The 18,345-nt window shown below is 46.2% G+C and overlaps 1 protein-coding gene across 3 annotated transcripts in view; it reads right to left on the reverse strand.

Annotated features, from left to right (window-relative positions):
• IRF2 (interferon regulatory factor 2) overlaps positions 1-18,345 on the reverse strand; it is an 88,226-nt gene extending 69,881 nt beyond the window's left edge. Inside the window, exon 1 of one of the 3 annotated variants that reach the window (XM_030312106.1) lies at positions 18,163-18,345. The gene's annotated coding sequence lies outside the window, so the exon portion shown is untranslated. Of the gene's footprint in view, positions 1-16,669; positions 16,778-17,771; positions 17,826-18,162 lie in introns of those variants that run through there. The other 2 variants (XM_032592804.1, XM_030312107.1) reach the window with 2 other exon arrangements.

The raw sequence follows: 18,345 nt of genomic DNA on the forward strand, positions 1-18,345 counted from the left end.
CCCTTTGCTTATTAAAACTGCCACCTACCTCCTCCCTCATCTGTCTCTGCCCTCTGAGTTCAGGGGCCAATTCCAGATTATACCAGGGAAGCTCGCGAGAAGGTTGCAAACCAGGGATAAGAAAGTGGAAAAATCCCTCCCGGAGAACCCACGGTTGGCATGGATTGGGGAGGAAAAAACAGATGATATGAACTATGTGATGTGATGGAAAAAACTTACTATGAATAAGTGGTAAGTAAGTAGGGGGAAAACTGACTGCGAAAAGCATGCGACATAAAGAAGAATAATTTTGCTACGTTCGTGACATTTTCCAGATAAATCGAGCTCAGTATGTTAACAAACTTTTGAAATATATTTACTCAACTTTTCATTTAAAAAATCCTGGGGCGCCTGGGTGGCTGAGTCGGTTGAGCGTCCGACTTCGGCTCCGGTCATGATCTCACGGTCTATGGGTTCGAGCCCCGCATCGGGCTCCGTGCTGACGGCTCAGAGCCTACTTCAGGTTGCGTCTCCCTCTCTCTGCCTCTCCCCCACTCTCACTTTGTCTCATGCTGTCTCTCAAAAATAAATAAATGTAAAAAAAAATTTTTTTAATAAAATAATTTTATTGGAGCACCTGGGTGGCTCAGTCAGTTGAGCGTCCGACTTCAGCTCACATCATGAATTTAAGCCCCACGTCGGACTCTCTGCTGTCAATGCAAAGCCCACTGCGGATCCTCTTGTCTCCCTGTCTCTCTCTGTCCCTTCCCTGCTCTCACTGTCCCTCTCTCTCAAAAAGTAAATAACATTTAGGGGCACCTGGGTGGCTCAGCCAGGTAAGCAGCTGACTCTTGGATCCAGCTCAGGTGATTATCTCACGGTTCGTGGGTTCAAGCCCTGCATCGGGCTCTGTGCTGACAGTGGGAACCCTGCTTGGGATTCTCTGTCTCCCTCTCTCTCTGCCCCTCCCTGCTCTGTCTCTCTGTCTCTCTCTCTCTCTCTCTCTCTCTCTCTCTCTCTCTTCAAAAAAATAAATAAACATTAAAAAAAAAATCTTACCAAGCCAGGTACTCTAAAAAGCCCTATGTGCCAAGCGCAATGACCAGCTTGGACGGGGGGTGATACAAAGGTGATGAGGGCATGATCTCCATCCTCAGAGTTGACACAGCAGTGATGGACTCAGGCACATAAGCAACCAACTCCAAAATGAGGCATCTCGTCCTGAAGGTGACTCTAGGGAAACAAACTGATGACGGTGGAACTTTCGACGGGGCACTTCAGGATGTCTTCCATCCCATGACAACTCAACAGCAGCATTCAACACCACCGGCTCCTGGTTCGCTCTCTGCAACAGACTCCCCCACCCTCAACGCCATCTCATTAGCTTCACAAGAATGTGCCCCTGAGTTTTATAAAGGTGACTTTTTTGTGGAGGGCATTCCGGGGGTGTTTTACTGGGAAAAACCCAGAAGAGCTAACTCTGGGAGACTTCAAAGAAGAGGGGCCATCTGAACTGGGCTTGGAGAGATCAGAGATCCTCAGGTGAAAAGAAAGGAAGAACATTCCAGACAAGAGGAAGAACAACAACAGAGGCAAGAGGGAGGAAGTGTACGTGGCAGGATTGAACCGGTAACAGGGAGAGGCTGTGCCACAGGGAAAGGGTAGAAGCGGGAGAGACACAGCCGGAAAGCCCGTCCAAGACTGGCTAATTAACAGAGAGCCATTTGTTCGTGCACCTTAACAAGGGTCCCTGTTGACCGATGAGGGGAAACACCCCATACACCCCTGGGCACACGTGAACATGGCTGGTGTGCTTTCCACCTGCTGTCCCGTCCTGTTCTTTCCTAGGCAACACAGCACACGAGCCCTGCTAGCTCTAAGGTACTACACGGGCCCGTGGGTGGATGGGAGATAACAAACGGAGAACTAGGTCAATCATTACAATTTAATTCAACCAATATTTATCGAGTGCTGGGTGTACGCGAGTCATTTTGCTGAGCCCTGAGGAACCCATGACGGTACTCCAAAGTTTATCATCAGAGTCGAGAAGGCAGCCATGAATAACAGATGCAGAATGTGATATCTGTAATATAACCCAGAAAAATCTAAGGCCTTTGAATAAGATCTTCAAACCTTATCCCTCCAATGAAGCGGAGAGCCCAGCAAATCTCCATCATGCTATCAGTGCAGCCAGTCAACCAAGCTGACGTGGCCTCCACACCCGATGGTGCTGCCATTTTGGCTTCAGCCGTGCGGAGGGAATGCAGATGGGAAGGGGTCTCAGCGAGGTGCAGCCAAGACCACCAGTTTCCTCTGGGCTTCCCAAGTGCCCGTAGTTTGGGCTTGACCCTAACGATCCATGCCCCAGCCCTTCCATGGCCTTCCGTGGGCGTAACTCAGAGACCGTGAACGAGCATACCTCACACCTGGACAGGGAGGAGCCTCCTAAGCCACAAGCCAGTCTCACCACCCAGGGGAGAGCAAGATCCCCATCACACGTGAGCCAACAGGACGCCCGTCCTGAAAACTTCCGCTGTGCTCATGCATGGTTTCGGGGCACCTCACCATCCAGTCTCTCGGTGCTCCAACTTGGGTCTCTCATCCATATTAAGGACAACGGTCTACTGTGGACCTGTGCATAATCCCTTCCCTGTCTTTATAAACCAAACCAAAACAAACAAAAGAGAGTACAAAAAAATATTTTCATGCCTGTGCATTACTTCCTCTTAGAAACGTATCAAAGCACCCCAAAGATAGGCCTGGTTATCATCAAAAACACAATCTGGCCCCTTCTGCAAGGCCCACGGTGCGTAGGAATGACCAATGCATGCCCCCTTACATCTCCTGTCAAAAGCGACAGGCTCTCGGCCCTGCCACCCCCGGGCCACAGTAATTACCTACCGTTTTCCAAAACGTAAGGGGAAAATGTTCCCAATCCTTTCAATCACCTTCCACCCCCCCCCCCCCCGAAAACTTGCTCTGTCCTCAAAACAAAGCCTTTCTCTACTGGGAAACATGGGAGCACAGAACTTGAGGTAGCTGTGGCCGCCCAGACTGTCCCTGTCACTCCCAGGATCCATCTAACCCCACCACATCAGACCACGCCCCATGTGCCAAGAACGGAAGGACTTTTCAACCCATCTCACCTTTGCTCTTCCTCTTCTGTCAACCAAAGATGCCCCGCTCGCCCTTTGGCCACCAGTCGACACTGCCATCGGCCATCGTCTTTCTGGCAGGTGGGAAGTAGGGAGTGAAGCACACCCCGTTTCGCTGGCCAAAGACACAGCGCCTTGGGCTTGCTATGCTTTTATGAAGCACACATTTCATTCTTTCTGTCACTACAGATGGTTATCTACACGCCTGTCTCTCTAAGTAAATGATAAGCTCTTTGAGAACACGAAATTGTCAATTTTACATCTCCGCAGCCCAGTTCAAAAATGTCTCCCGAAGGAATTAAATCTCCTGAGAGTTTCCTTTAAAATACGTGCTTGCAGGGGCGCCTGGGTGGCTCAGTCGGTTAAGCGTCCGACTTCAGCTCAGGTCATGATCTCGCGGTCCGTGAGTTCAAGCCCCGCATCGGGCTCGGTGCTGACAGCTCGGAGCCTGGAGCCTGCTTCAGATTCTGTGTCTCCCTCTCTCTCTGACCCTCCCCCGTTCATGCTCTCTCTCTGTCTCAAAAATAAATAAATGTTAAAAAAAAAAATTTTTTTTTTAATTTTTTTTTAAAAATAAAATAAAATACGTGCTTGCAGAAAGGGGTCTTCAACTTGATTTCGTCATTATCATATTTGTTTTCCTAGTACTTGAGGCTAATTTTGAGGACTTTTTTTTAAAGCCTGGGTCCCACACCAGAGGGAATATAAGTTTCCCCCCTCTGCCTTACGTCAGAGACATTATGTATCTTCTTCCCAATTATTTTACAATTCACTCTTAGTTATGATCCATATGTTATCTTGCCAGGTCGTGTGATTTAATGAAAACCAACTCTGCACAAGGATCAGGTGAGATGAAAAATTTGAGCACAACATAAAAGCAACCCAACAATAAATTTGCTATTGTACAGTTGTGGTATTTCACTGAATTTCCTCATCCACTGTAGCTCTCGTAAGAACAAATAAATGGTTCCTCATTTGGTCGATAATTCACAACAAATACACAAATGTGTTCATTTTCCTTTACAGATCTGTTATTAGAGCAATAAATTTGTCTTCATCCACACAAGTAGTAGTAGTAAACCATTATTGGATGTATTATATTTAAATGCTCATGCTCCAAATGCTATTCTAAGGCTGCTTTTACTCAATTTTATTTTCATGTTTATTTATTTATTTGGCGAGAGAGAAACAGAGAGCAAGTGGGAGAGGGGCAGAGAGAGGGGGAGACAGAGGATCCCAAGCAGGCTCCAGGCTGTCCGCACACAGCCCGATGCGGGGCTCGAACCCACAAACGGCCAGATCGTGACAGGCTACTTTCACTCACTTTTATCCTCATACCACAATGGTGATGAACCTGTGAGCAGCCACGACAATTAATTCACTACCATATTCAGGCACTGCTGTGCTTCCTCCAACCAGAAATCTTAGAATTCAAAGTACAACACACAAAAAAAGTTAATTCTTTACTATAGAGTCCAACAAAACATACCAAGTACTTCATCTGGCCACCAGATCCTGGGCAGGTCACTTGATTTCTCCAGCTAAAAAACCGATGGAGCAGACTATAATCTCTAAGGAAACTTCCAATTCTAGTATTATATGAGATTAAGTACTTTTATCTGATTCCCTATTTACCAATCCACCCAAATTTACTTCCTACAACATAATTTAATTCCTCAATAGGTGCTTTATCAACAATGTTGCTTTTACAACATCGCAAAAAAATTTTTTAACTTCCTTTTAATGTTGATTTATTTTTGAGAGAGAGACAGAGAGCAGGCAGGGGAGGGGCAGAGAGAGAGGGAGACACAGAATCCGAAGCAGGCTCCAGGCTCTGAGCTGTCAGCCCAGAGCCTGACGCGGGGCTCGAACTCACGAAGGGCAAGATCGTGACCTGGCTGAAGTCGGACGCTTAACCCAACAGAGCCACTGAGGCACGCCATCATGACAAAATTTTTTAAATGACTTTGTGCCGTATGGTACTCACACTATGAAGATGGGGGAATGATTATCAGTTCTGAAGACCATCTAGCATGTCATTTGGGAACCCACAAAAAGAATGACATAATCCTACAACTCAGCAACAAAAAAACCAAATAACTGATTCAAAAATGGGCAAAGGATTTAAGCAGATATTTCTCCAAAGGAAATCTACAAATAATGAAGCACATGAAAAGATGCTCAACACCACCACCTAGTAGGGAAATGCAAATCAGAAGCCCAAGGAGATACTGTTTCACATCCATCAGGAGGGCTATAGAAAGAAAGAAAGAAAGAAAGAAAGAAAGAAAGAAAGAAAGAAAGAAAGAAGAAAGAAAGAAAGAAAGAAAGAAAGAAAGAAAGAAAGAAAGAAAGAAAGAAAAACAGAAAATAACAAATGTTGGCCAGGATGTGGAGAAACTGGAACCTTCATGCATTACTAGAAGGGCGTAAAATGGAATTGCCACTGTGGACAAGTTGGGTGGTTTGTCAAAATTTTGAAACCTGGAATTACCAGATGATCCACTGCATTGAAAGAATGGAAAGCAGGAACCAGGCCTGATACTTTTTACAGGAATGATTACTGCTGCTAAATGGTAATAATAACAATCCAGGCAACAGATGGACGGAAAAACAAAATGTGGGACTATTACTCAGTCTTAAAAAGGTATGAAGTTCTGGCACATGCTACAACACAGATGAACCTGGAAAGCACTCTAAGTGGGGAAAAAAAAAAAAACAGTCACAAAAGGACAAATATTGTAGGATTCCACGTATATGAGGTAGCTAGAGTGATCAAATTCATAGATAGAAAGTACGATGGTTGTTGCCAGGGGCTGAGGGCAGCGGGGTTCTTGTTCACTCAGTACAGAGTTTCTGGGCGCCTGGATGGCTCAGGTAGTTAAGCATCTGACTTCAGCTCAGGTCATGAGCTCGCGATTCGTGAGTTCGAGCCCAGCATCAGGGTCTGTGCTAATAGCTCACAGCCTGGAGCCTGCTTCAGATTCTGTGTCTCCCTCTCTCTGCCCCTCCCCTGCTCCTGCTCTGTCTCTCTCAAAATTAAGTAAACATTAAAAAAAATAAAAACAAAAATAGGCACAGAGTTTCTGTTGGAGATATTAGTAAGTCCTTGGGTGGACAGTGATGACACCTGCGAACACTGTAAACGCACTTAACGCCACTGGATTATATGCTTAAAGAGGTTTGTAACGGTACATAACTTTTACCACAATAAAAAGAAATAAGAAGGCAGGCATTTGTGAATTCACTGCTTACTCCACTATTGCCTTTGGTCCCATCATGCATGACAGTTAGTCTTTGATTCCAGGCAACTTGAAGTATTGACTGGCCACATGCACACGTGCGCGCATGTGTGTAACTGTGTGCACACACACACACATGCACACACCCAAAGAATGAGAGAGCAAGAGAGGCAAAATGAGGATTTTCAAATTTTAGTAAGGGCCAACTTCCCCTTCATGGCGAGGATACCTCAAACCAAGTGAGGACAAAGCCTCTCCTGGACGTACAAAGAAAGGGCTAGATTCTCCCAGCACCGACCTCCGGGGCGAGAGCACAGCAGTAAAATTTATTAGCAGCACTGCTGGCTACGGGGTCTACCTTGAGGGAAAAGGAAGTAGACGGCGGAGATAGCTATCAGGACTTACCCACATGGTTTTCCTGAATGACAAAAGACACCAGACAACAGTTGAATTCTACACGCCAAACGAAATGTGAAAGAACCGTGGAAAAACGACAGTAACGACAAAGCAGTATGTTGTTCTATGCCTAGGATAGAAGAATCTGTCTTTTAGAAAATAAAATGGATACGCCCGGCCAAAATTTTGTCATATTAGCACTGTTGCTTCCCCTACAATCTGAGCCGACGCCACATGGCCCATGGAGGACTCTCGAAGGTCCAAGACACATGTCCAAGAGCACCTTCCAGAACTGGGGTCTTAGACGCCTGACTGCTTGACTGTGTTTTATCTAGCTGTTAAAATTAGCTATATCCTTACAGCTATATCCTCATGGCGATATCCTCTGCCTAGCTACCTCAAATCCAAGCTCATTACTTTTTTACCTTTTTGCACCTCCCTCTCCACAGAGTTAGCACTGAGTCAATAGCTGTGAAACACGTCACTCAATGATCAAAATAGTCCATTGCTCCGGTGGAATAGCTCATCTCAACCCAAATTGCAACCTGACTTTAAAGAAATTTAAAAAAAGGGGGGGGGGGGCGCCTGGGTGGCTCAGTCGGTTGGGCGTCCGACTTTGGCTCAGGTCACGATCTCACGTTCCATGAGTTCGAGCCCCACGTCGGGCTCTGTGCTGACAGCTCAGAGCCTGGAGCCTGCTTCAGATTCTGTGTCTCGCTCTTTCTCTCTCCTCCCCCGCTCATGCTCTGTCTCTCTCTTTTCAAAAATAAATAAACGTTAAAAAAATTTTTTTAAAAACACGTTTTTAAGACCTAATGTATGAAAAGCACCTGTAAGAGAGGCAAATCCTCTCCTACACTATTTAAAATTCATCCAGACTTCTCGAATCACCAGTATGACCAATTATTTACAACTCACACCCAAAAGTGGAAATAGCAGTTCATCTACATTCCCTACAGGGGCCTCCTTTGCAGGAGCCCCATTTCTACTTTTACCCTATAATGGAAGAAAGAAAGGAGGGCAATGCTGTCGGTGTTGGTCCCTGGGAACACCCAGGACACCCCACAAGTCCACAGTGTCCTTCTGGGGCAACAGCTTCCCTTCTGACTTCTCTGTCTCCAGTCTATCCTGAGGAGCTTAACTTTCAAGGTCAGCTAAACAATGCACATTGAGTTAAGTTTTCCCATATGAACAAAATCCCAACATTCCCCAAAAAGAGTCCATAAAGATTTACCTTCAGGATTACTATTTTAAAGTGAGATTATACTTTCCTGTTCTTCTGTCAGTTGCAAATCCCCAAACCTACTAGAATTCACTTAAAACTAATCTACAGTGTTTTCATTGGAAGAAAGCAATCAGAAAAGCTCGGACCCACTGAGCAGCTGGGAATTTCTTTGCTGAAGGTTTGGTTTAGTCTTTATTTTTCTAGCTGCTGGCCCTGCTAACATGATTCAGTGAAGGTCGTATTTAATCTCGCAGAGAAAAGCTACCTAAGCAGTTCTTTGGTAGGCTTCAGTAAAAATAAATTGCCTTGGCTCTGTGGAGAAGTCTGTTGCTTCAAACCAACAATGATAGTCAAAGGGAACAAATGAAGGCAACTGTAAAATACTGTACTTGATTTCAAAAGAATTTCACCGCATATACATTATGGCTAAGTGTCTGTTAATAATAAAGTTATCGTCAATGACTAACCCACCAAGAAAGTAGCAGCTCCCAAATACGCATCTCCAGTTTATCAGTGAGCGTAGCTTATTTACATGTACAGAAAGCTGTTAGTATACTCATCAGAACTTCAATGTCAAAGAAAGGGACAGGGCGCCTGGGTGGCTCAGTCGGTTAAGCGTCCGACTCTTGATTTCAACTCAGGTCGTGATCTCATCATTCATGGGATTGGGCCCCGTGTCCGGCTCCACGCTTAAAGCAGGAAGCCTGCTTGGGATTCTCTCTCCCTCTCTCTGCCCTTCCCCTGCTAGTGCACGTGCACGCACGCCCTCTTTTCAAATAAATAAATAAACATTTTTTAAAAAGAAGAAAGGGACTGGTAAGATTTTTGTCAAGTCCTGGGTACAAAGGAAGAAAAAAAACCACAGTTTTTCACCTTCAAAATGTTGAACACCTAATACAAAGTGACAAATCCTAATGCAAAGTGACAAATCTCAACGTTTATGTGCTCAATACATATGCCATTTGGTTTTGAACACAAAGTAGACAGATCTATGTCGCCCATTCCAAACTGGAATTCAGCCTTGTGAGCTAACCTTTGCTTCAGGGCTGAAAATCAAACCAACAAATATTTATCTAGTTCTTACTGCGTATCAAGTACTGGTGGGGAATGCAAAGAAATATAACACGATCCCTAGCTCACAAATAATTTGCCATGTAGGTGTTATAAGTGGAAAAACCCAAGGAATCAACTATTCTCTTAACAGTTCCAGAGGCTAGAAAAGATTCAAGGTGTTTGTGACTGATCGCCATGGAATGGTACATATGGCAGGTGACCTCTAAAGAAACTTGGAGCGGTTTACTACCTTAGGCTGAAGAGATCGGGGTGGTGGGGGGGGGGGGGGGGAAGGGAGTTGCAAGCAGTTATCACCAAATGACCAAATCACCAAAAGGACCACTCGAATCTGCTCTCCCTCAGTCTTCTTAGGTTTAGTCCTTGGATTACAACTTTTCCCCATACTTCCCCCTTCACACCTTGCTTCATTTCCTAATCCTGCACCACCTAACGTGACAGCCACACGTGGCTACTGCACTCTTGAAACGTGACCAGGCTAAATTCGGATGTGCCACACAGGTTTGTGAAAGACACGCTGAATCTTGAAGATTCAGTATGCAAAAAAAACAAAACCAAAAACAACAAACCAAATGACCTCATTAATAATTTCATATGAACCCCATGTTGAAATGGTAATATTTTGGACATCCTAACCTAAATAAAATATTACGGAAGTTAATTTCACCGCTTTCTTTTTACTTTCCTGACATGGCTACTAGAAAATGAAAAATTACGCACGTGGCTCATGTGTTATTTGTATTGGACAGTGTTGTCCTAATCAATACTTTTCTCTTTTTCAAGCTATGCTTTGGTATTCTGCCTCTGAAGTGGTAATGGTGGCACCCGTTAACAATTCAAAATTTGTAACAATCCAAAAATATCTCCAGTAGCTACAAAGGGATCGGAACTAAGTTTTTTCTCAGACACAAATTAGGGATTTGGAGGATTCTGCCGTTGTGAAAAGTCTTCAGTCACACTCTGAGTCATAGCAAAAGTCGTTCTCCAATAAAGGGTGTTGTGTGAGGAAATAAAACTTCCCTGGATTCTTCAGTGCTTCTGTGAGACACTTTAGCCACCCAGGACACAGGAATGTATGCAATATAAAGATAGAGAATGTATGGGATATAAAGATAGGGGATGTTTTTGGATTTTTTTTTTTCAGGTTAGTTAACATACCGTGTGGTCTTTGCTTCAGGAGTAGAACCCAGTGATTCACCTCTTACATACGACACCCAGAGCTCATCCCCAAAAGTGCCCTCCAAGATAGGGAATGTTCGCATCCACTTCCCCTAGAAACACTTTATTTTTCACACGCCATGAAAATTGGATCTGTAGCCATTCGTCTAAATGAATTGCTCTGATCCAATAGGACAATTTAACCCTTATCTGCTCAAGAGGGCCAAAGGGATACAGCCTAGACTAGGTCCCTGGGTTAAGTTCCCAGGGTGCCAGGACATTACAAAAGGAATGAAACCCAGATCTTAGAACACCTCGAGAAAAAAAAACCTTACATTCCAAAAGGTTAGGATTAGAACCCTGAATCCTTTCCATTCCCTCTCAAAGGAGCAAAGGTGGTTGTTGTTGGGTCCCCGCCCCCCGTCTGTTTTTCCCTTGGCTGAGGAGACGGATGGTTGCTCTGATGTCACCTACAGAGTGTAGCCCACACCCACGTTCCACCTGTTTTCCCAGCATCACCGGAGGCTCTGGGTATGGGTGATTATCACTGCAACATCATTCTGGCTGTTGTCCTGGCCATAGAGATGGATAAAGAATTCTTCGACCCCAGTGTCTTGTTTCTGCAGCATTCACATACAGAAAAGACATATCTGCGAAGTGGGGTAACATCTCTGACCCTCCCCGGTTTTTGACAAAACAGCGGGCCCCACCCTCACCGAGGAGCTGTCAATCTCAGTGACTTCAAGTAACAAGAGCTGAATCCAGACAAGGGCATCTCTCAGCCCTGGCTGGGAGAGCCCAGATTCTAGAGCCTGGCTCCAAACGTCAAGGCAGAAAGAGCTCAAGAATGGCCAAGTCCACATACAACATCCCCCTCGGTCGTGTCCTGATCTTACATTTATCAGAGATGACATCAGAGGGGACACTACAGAGTCGTCTTGAGAATATTTTTCTGGTTATAGAAGCCAATGGTGCTGTTACCTTAATTTGCAAAACACAAGTGTTTCAAGTGGGGAAAAAAGCCAAACACCCTCAATCCCACCATCAAAATATTTTCTTCTAGTTTTTTTCTTTAGTGATGTATATACAAATACACACACACATTTTTTTAATGGAATTAGAGTCACCATTCAGTATCTCTTTTTCTCCACTCAACATTCCTCACAAGCATTTTTCCATCATTAAATGCAAAAAACATGAATTTTCCAAGCTATCTGTACTCACTGTCTGGATGTGCCATAATTCACTTACATGTATTCCCACTGTTGGGTATTTAGGTTGTTTCCAAATTCTCACTATGACAAAAGCTAATTCAATAAACATGCTTGTACATAAATCTTTGTCCCATTTCTGGTTTCTCCACGTGACTAGGTTCCTAGAAGTGGCATTACTGGAACAGAGAGTTTAACATCTTTAAAGCTTCAAGCATGTAACACCAGATAGAATTCCAGAAACTTCCTTGCCGTGTCCAATCCCAATTGCAATACAGAGTGCTTAGTTTCCAAATCAGTGACCTGCCGGACCCAGCTTCGGCACGCATAGCTCAGGCTTAACGTGGGTCAGTTATTCCTTTGGGAAACACCGAAGTAGCCCGTTCTGATTTCCTGATCCCCGATGACCTCCTACAACCCGACAAGAATAAAACAGCAGCAAGGAAGACCAGCATGGGGCTAAGAGAGCTATTACAACATGTCTAAAAATTTTTATCACCGTGTATCTTCCTCTCGGGGGTCCATGGTTGTCTCCAAAGGCAATTTTCGATGGAGTCTGAGGTCTCGAGTGGGGGTGTCAATGCCTCCAAGTGCTCTGGCTCCAGCACTACGACCTCCAAGGTGGCTTCAACCACGCCCAAGTGGTAACTGTCCACAACCTCTTGTGCGCTTGCCTGAAGTCGCCTGATGCCCTAGCGGTTCTCCCATCAGACTTAACCTTCCCCAGGATAAAAAGCCTTCATTCCAAAGTCGGATGTGGACGGTCCTCCAGTACTTCAACTTACCCTTGAGTCAGTATCCATGAACTACCAACTTGCTCCTTGCCACCCCAAAACCCCTTCAGTGATATGTGCAGACAGACAGAAAATCCACCTGCCTGATTCCTTCTTCTCTCTCTCTCTCTCTCTCTCTCTCCCACACGAGAATTCAGGAGGCACGATTCCACCCTACACCTATTCTCTTTTTCATCCCCTCACCGCCCCCCCCAAAACCATCACCTTCCAATTCCCTCCCACTCCCATCCCATCCATCCGTGCACCCACTGCACCCTACCCAGGTGCTGGGACACTGTTCTCCCCAGTGTTAATTTTCCTCACCCTGTTCAGTAATTCTAGGGTAAGGAGGAAAAAAAAAAAAAAGCTCTCTTCAAAAATAACACGTTAGATATTGCTGGAAAAAAAAAAGCCATCTGTATGCAGTCCCTTCTCACTCAAAAATGTCAATCTCATGAAATGGGAAAGTCAGCAGGATTCTAAGAGTATGGGGCCAGGACAGTGTATTCTATCTATAAAACATTTCTTTAGATCGTGCACAAACCTGACATTTATTAGCTCAAATGAAATTGGAAGCTCATCTTTCCTTCCATCACACTGAGTGTGCAAGCGTAGCAACAGATTGCTAAGTACGCCTGAAAAGAAATTATTTATGAAGATTATACAGCAAGTAGTTAACTCTCAAAAAATATTGCTTTAATGAAAACTGGCCAGAACTTCATCACACAAAATCCCAGACGAAGATATCTCGTTGAACTACATCAGCCTTGCCCTTGAGATAAACATGCTCAGAATCCCTCCTCAGAAAGAATTGCACAAGCCGTGTTTCTCATAAAAATGGGGAGAATGAGGCCTGCATAGGGCAGGAGGCAGCGGGGACATTTTTGCTGGACTCAAGTTTTGTTTATCAACGCCGAACACCAGCAGAGGTTCTGTGCTAGTTTCAGAACTCAGAAAACCTAAGGGGCCAGGAGTTTGTCTTAAAAAAGGCTGTCTGGGGTCTAAAACGTCAAGGTTCTCTACTTCGGGCTGAAATGAGATCAACCAGACTGGATGCTATTTCTCCCAAGTCAGTCAGGAGTTCTGACCAGAAGTCTTCTACAGTTCTGAATAATAAAAACAGAAATCCAAGTCTTCCTAAGGAAACACGATTTATTTCATAGACAGAGGGAGAAAATCATTTAAAAAGGATGCTCGAAGGTGCTGCCCAAGGGGCCTCGCGGAGTCCTCTCCAGTGAAAACTGTATTATCTTATTCATTATATTATAGAAATTATAATAGAAATTATATAGAAATTATAGAGCATATAGAGCTTGGTGCCTGAGGGCTGGATTTCCTGCTTGGGTTTTTCCCTAGGTATTTTATATAAAATATTGGCTTCAGGTTTAAATCTGGAACCTATGGATAATTTATCAATCTTTAAAAAAAAAAAAAAATCAAGATTTATCCAAACTTCCTCACTTTCATTCCTACCAGCCACCCCCTTGAGGGCCAACCCTCAACCCTACCTTGGACAGACATTGTGCACCAAATATTGATCTCACTCAGGAGAAAAGTAGGGCACATAGGGGGCAAACGGGCAGAAAGCCCTGACCTCCGACCCTATGTGAGAAGAATATGGTATCCCATACAGATGAAAAGAACTGATTTTATTATAGTAAAATTTTATTATATATTTTTATTATATATTTTATTTTATAATATATGACTTTATTATATATTATTATATAAAATATATAGTATAATAATATATGTAATAGTAACTAACACTTCTTAGCAGTTATATTATTTTTATGTATTACTTTATATACCTTAAAAATTTTTTAATATTTATTTTTGGGGGGGGGGCAGAAGAGGGAGAAACAGAGAGAGAGGGAGACACATCATATGAAGCAGGCTCCAGGCTCTGAGCTGTCAGCACAGAGCCCAGTGCAGGGCTCGAGTCCACAAACCGTGACATCATGACCCTGGATGCTTAACCAGTTGAGCCACCCAGGTGCCCCTACTTTATATACTTTTACATATATATACTGTCTATTTTATTTATTTTCCCATACATAGTGTTGGGTACGCAGTAAGCATTCAATGAATGAAAGTTAACCAGCTCCCATTAAAGGTGTTACAGCAAAATGCTAAAATTAGCTAGGGGCATACCTGTAATAAAAATAATGAATTTTTAAAGAGTGTGAAGCAATGGTGAAGAAAATTCAGACCAAAGCATACTGAGCCTGAGAAGATTTATAACATATGTGGGGGTGGGGGGGGGGGGGGGGCGCGAGGCGGGGAGAAAGGTTGGGGGGAGAGAGAAAGACATCAGTCCAATCACTGTTATTTCCATATCATTTGGTCTCCATGGATACCATCTAACTTCTCTTCTGACAGGAAAAAATTCACTGACATTATATTTCACTGTTAAATTCTTTGGTGCTTTACATAAAATAGCTATTCTGTGTTTAATTCCTTGCCATTACCCATATTATACTCTCAGGAGAAGTAAATCCCTTTTTGCTGAAAATTCTGTAGGAGAATGCCAGTATTTAATCCACAGTCTTGATTTCCTGGCTTTTTCACATTAATAATAATGACGGAATTCTGAAAGTTAATGCCTCACACATTTGTAGACTGCTGTAACTTATACAACCTTCTTTCATACACAGTATCTCATCTGTTCCCCAAAGCAACCCTATCAGATATGCAGTTAAGTATTATTATCACCTTCCATAGAACTAACCCCAAAAGGCAATCACTGTTATTTATCTTTTCGTTGTGTTATTACCAGCTCACCAACTACAAGCAATTTCTCAAGAAGGTAAAGGAAGTTGTCTTCCTGTTCCCAGTTGAACTCAGGGAGCCTAGCACAGTGTCTGACACATAGTGAATGTCTCACGAATATTTATTAAATGAATAAATAAAGTCCTTTATCTTCTCTGAGTCCTTTTTGGGATAAAGCACAAAACAGAACCATGTCCCAGATACCCCATTTAGAGTTCTGTTCTCTATCAAAAGGAAATTGTGTGAAAATGCTCTCGAAACCACAGAGCTTATATTCGATAATCCTAAGAATAAAAGTACAATGTCCTTGCAAAAGTACCATGAAACAACGATGGATGCACATCTCAAGTTAAACATCCAAAGTCTCAAATTTTCCACGACTAGTTGTAAGTTTAACACCCTCAACTAGCTTTATCATATTGAATATTTGCCTAATACAGCACTTCAGAAAGCACAGTAAGAGAAGAGTGGGGCCATAGTTCACAGAGCTGCGCTTAGCACAACCATTTCTTTGCCACAATTTGCTTCCAATTTAACTACAAACTCTTACTTTCGATTACGGTGACATTTTTACAGGTAAGTAAGTCTGAACTAGGCAAAATTATCTTGAACTTTTGAAGATCAAAAGAAAAAAAGACAACTCGCGTTGGATGAAATATATAAATGTTTAATATTAAGAAGGAATTACAAGCCATCACAGAACAGGGCTCCTGAATCTAAGAGGCCAGAATCTAACTTCTTACACAACAGGCTGTTATAAATTATAATCATTCACTAATAACAGCGACATTCCGGACTTTGCCACATCAATCGATAGATGTTCCAAGATTACCCCTTAGCAATGCCAGTTTAATTTCTAAACATTCCATCTCCGAGGTTTCCTTAGAAAAGACAAGTTTTTCCAAGACTTTTTAGGTTTCTATGTCCATCCCTCTCCCGTCCAAAAAAGGAAGGATGGGCGTTGAGAAAAGGAGAGAATCCTGAATCTGCGTGAAAGCTGCCGTGAAACAGGGATCACCCTCAAGGTCCTGGCAAGGAAGCGCGCGTCTAACATCAAGACGATCCACCTTTCGAACTCAAGTCTGTCACCAGACCCCTTCCTGCACCTGCCCTGAAAGCACCAAAAAGTGCAGGCTCCTAAGTTCCAATGTTACTTGCAATCGGGCTGAAAACTAATAAATGACTGCAGGCTTGACAGCAACCTTGGTGATTCCTGAAAATCCACAACAGGAAATGTAACTATCCTCCACCCTCCCTAGCCATTCATCAAAAGCAGACCGAGTCACAGCAACAGGGAGGCCAGTGGCGGAAGGCAAATGCCAGCACTTTTCCTCATTTAGAAACACTGCCTTCTTCCCAACCGGTAACCAAGGACGAGGAGCACAACCCACCGCCCGCACCGGAGGGAGGGGCTGAGGAGGGACGGAGCGGGTAACATGTCCCCAAGTTCCAAACACTCTACTCTGGGACTGAAAATGAGTGCTAGCCACGCCGCTAAAATGTGGCAACCTCGCCTGCCAGTCCCAGGGGGCACATCTGCAGCCGGTGACCGAGGCTTCTGCCTACAACCACGGACCCGGGCGCCTCACCTGGTGCCCGGAACACTGTCTTTGCGCCCGGCTCGGGCTGCCAGCCTCCTCCCCTTCTCCCCCTCTAACCGGGCAAGGGGGTAGGGCGGCAAACGTACCAAGACGTGGGGCCAAAGACAGATGCCGGCGCGTCCTGGCGAGGGGCTGAGTTACCTCCAGAGGCCCTTCGAACTTGCGGAGGCTTCCCGAGCCCCTCTCGCGGGCCGGCCCCCAGGCCGGGGCACTGAGCGCGGCCGCAGGCGGGCGGGCGCCACGATTGGCCGAGGCGGGCAGCGCTCGGTGGGCGAGCCCGGCCCGCGAGGCGGAAAGGAAGTGGCGGCCACGGCCGTGCACCAACCACGTTCGGCCGGCGGGCGAATGCCACTCGGCGCCCAGAGCGGGGTCGGAGGGCGCGGGGCGGGCACTCGCGTCCCCACCCCGCCGCGGCCCGCGCGCCCCAGGACCCCCAGGGGACGCCCGCCCCCACGCCTGCCAGCAGGGCGCCGCTCGGTCCCCGGAGGCTCCCCGCCCCCACCTCGCCCGCTCCGTAGCCGAGGCAGGTCAGGCCCAGCGCGCCAGGCCGGCCCGGGGGCGCCTGCGGGGACCCGGAGGCGCCCGGCGCTAGGCCGCGGCCGGGGCGGATGACCCCTTCCGCGCGGCGCCCTACCGGGACGCGCCGCCGGAACCCCCCGCGCGCCTGGACAAGTGCAGTGACAAAGCCCCAGGGCCAGGCCGGACGCTGGCCGGCGGGAAGGAGGACGCGGCGTCCCTCCGGAGCGGCGGTGGCGGCAGCGGCCCAGCTCCCGGGAAGCCGGGCGTGCCGGCCAGGCCCGGCGCCCACGCCCGCTCGGAGCCCGCCCGCCGCCCCCCCGGCCGCTGGCACCCGACGCCCGCGACCGTTCCCCGAGTCCCGCGGGCCGGCGAGCCCTGGGACCGCCGCGGGGCGCCCCACCAAGTTTCCTTTGGCCGCGGCGCCAGGCGCCTCTCCCGGCCGGGGCGCGGGGCGCAGGCAGCCGGGTGGACGGCGGGCTCCGGCTTATTCACGCTGGAGCTGCCCGGAGAGAGGCGCCGCCGCCGGACACCGTGAAGGACCCGCTCCCCTCCTTCGGATCTGGTGGCCACGGCGTCTGTAAACACACACACACGCACACACATGCACACGGTAATTTTGTTTTAAAAGGAGGCCCCACTCCGGCGGACCTGCACCCACACACACAACACCTGGGGCGCAGAATCACACAGAGCAGGTCTGTGTCCATGGAGCCAACCTCTCCGCATCTGCAAATCCAAAAGTGAAATTAAACCTCCACCAACCTCCTCCTCCTCCTCCTCCCTCTCTACCTCCTCCTCCTCCTTGCAGCCTCAGCAGCCCCAGTAGCAGCAGCAACAGCAGCAGAACCTGCTTCCCCTAAAATCAGATGATCCGTAAGAGCTCCGACTGTTCCTCCAAAAATCGGCATTAATATTTATGAACCCCAGCATTCTCCGTCTGCAAAACACTGTGTCAAACCATCAGGACACGCGCACACACACATCCCCTCCAGTCCTCACAAACATGCCCTCGAGAAAAACACACACGCACAGTCACAACTATTATTTGAAAAAATGTTACCTCTCAGTGTGCTTTTTCACACTACCAATACAATTCCGCAAGGTTTAAGTGTTGCTAGGGTGTGTGAAATGGAAATGAAAGCCCGTCAGTTGAATAATCGCAGGAGCAAAACTAAAAGTTACTCCCCGGCTTGCCTGAGAACAGTCCAGATCGAAAGCAAAACAAGGAGAGGAAACTGCGAAG

The sequence above is a fragment of the Lynx canadensis genome, chromosome B1, assembly GCF_007474595.2.
Source record: "Lynx canadensis isolate LIC74 chromosome B1, mLynCan4.pri.v2, whole genome shotgun sequence".
NCBI classification, from domain to species: Eukaryota; Metazoa; Chordata; class Mammalia; order Carnivora; family Felidae; genus Lynx; species Lynx canadensis.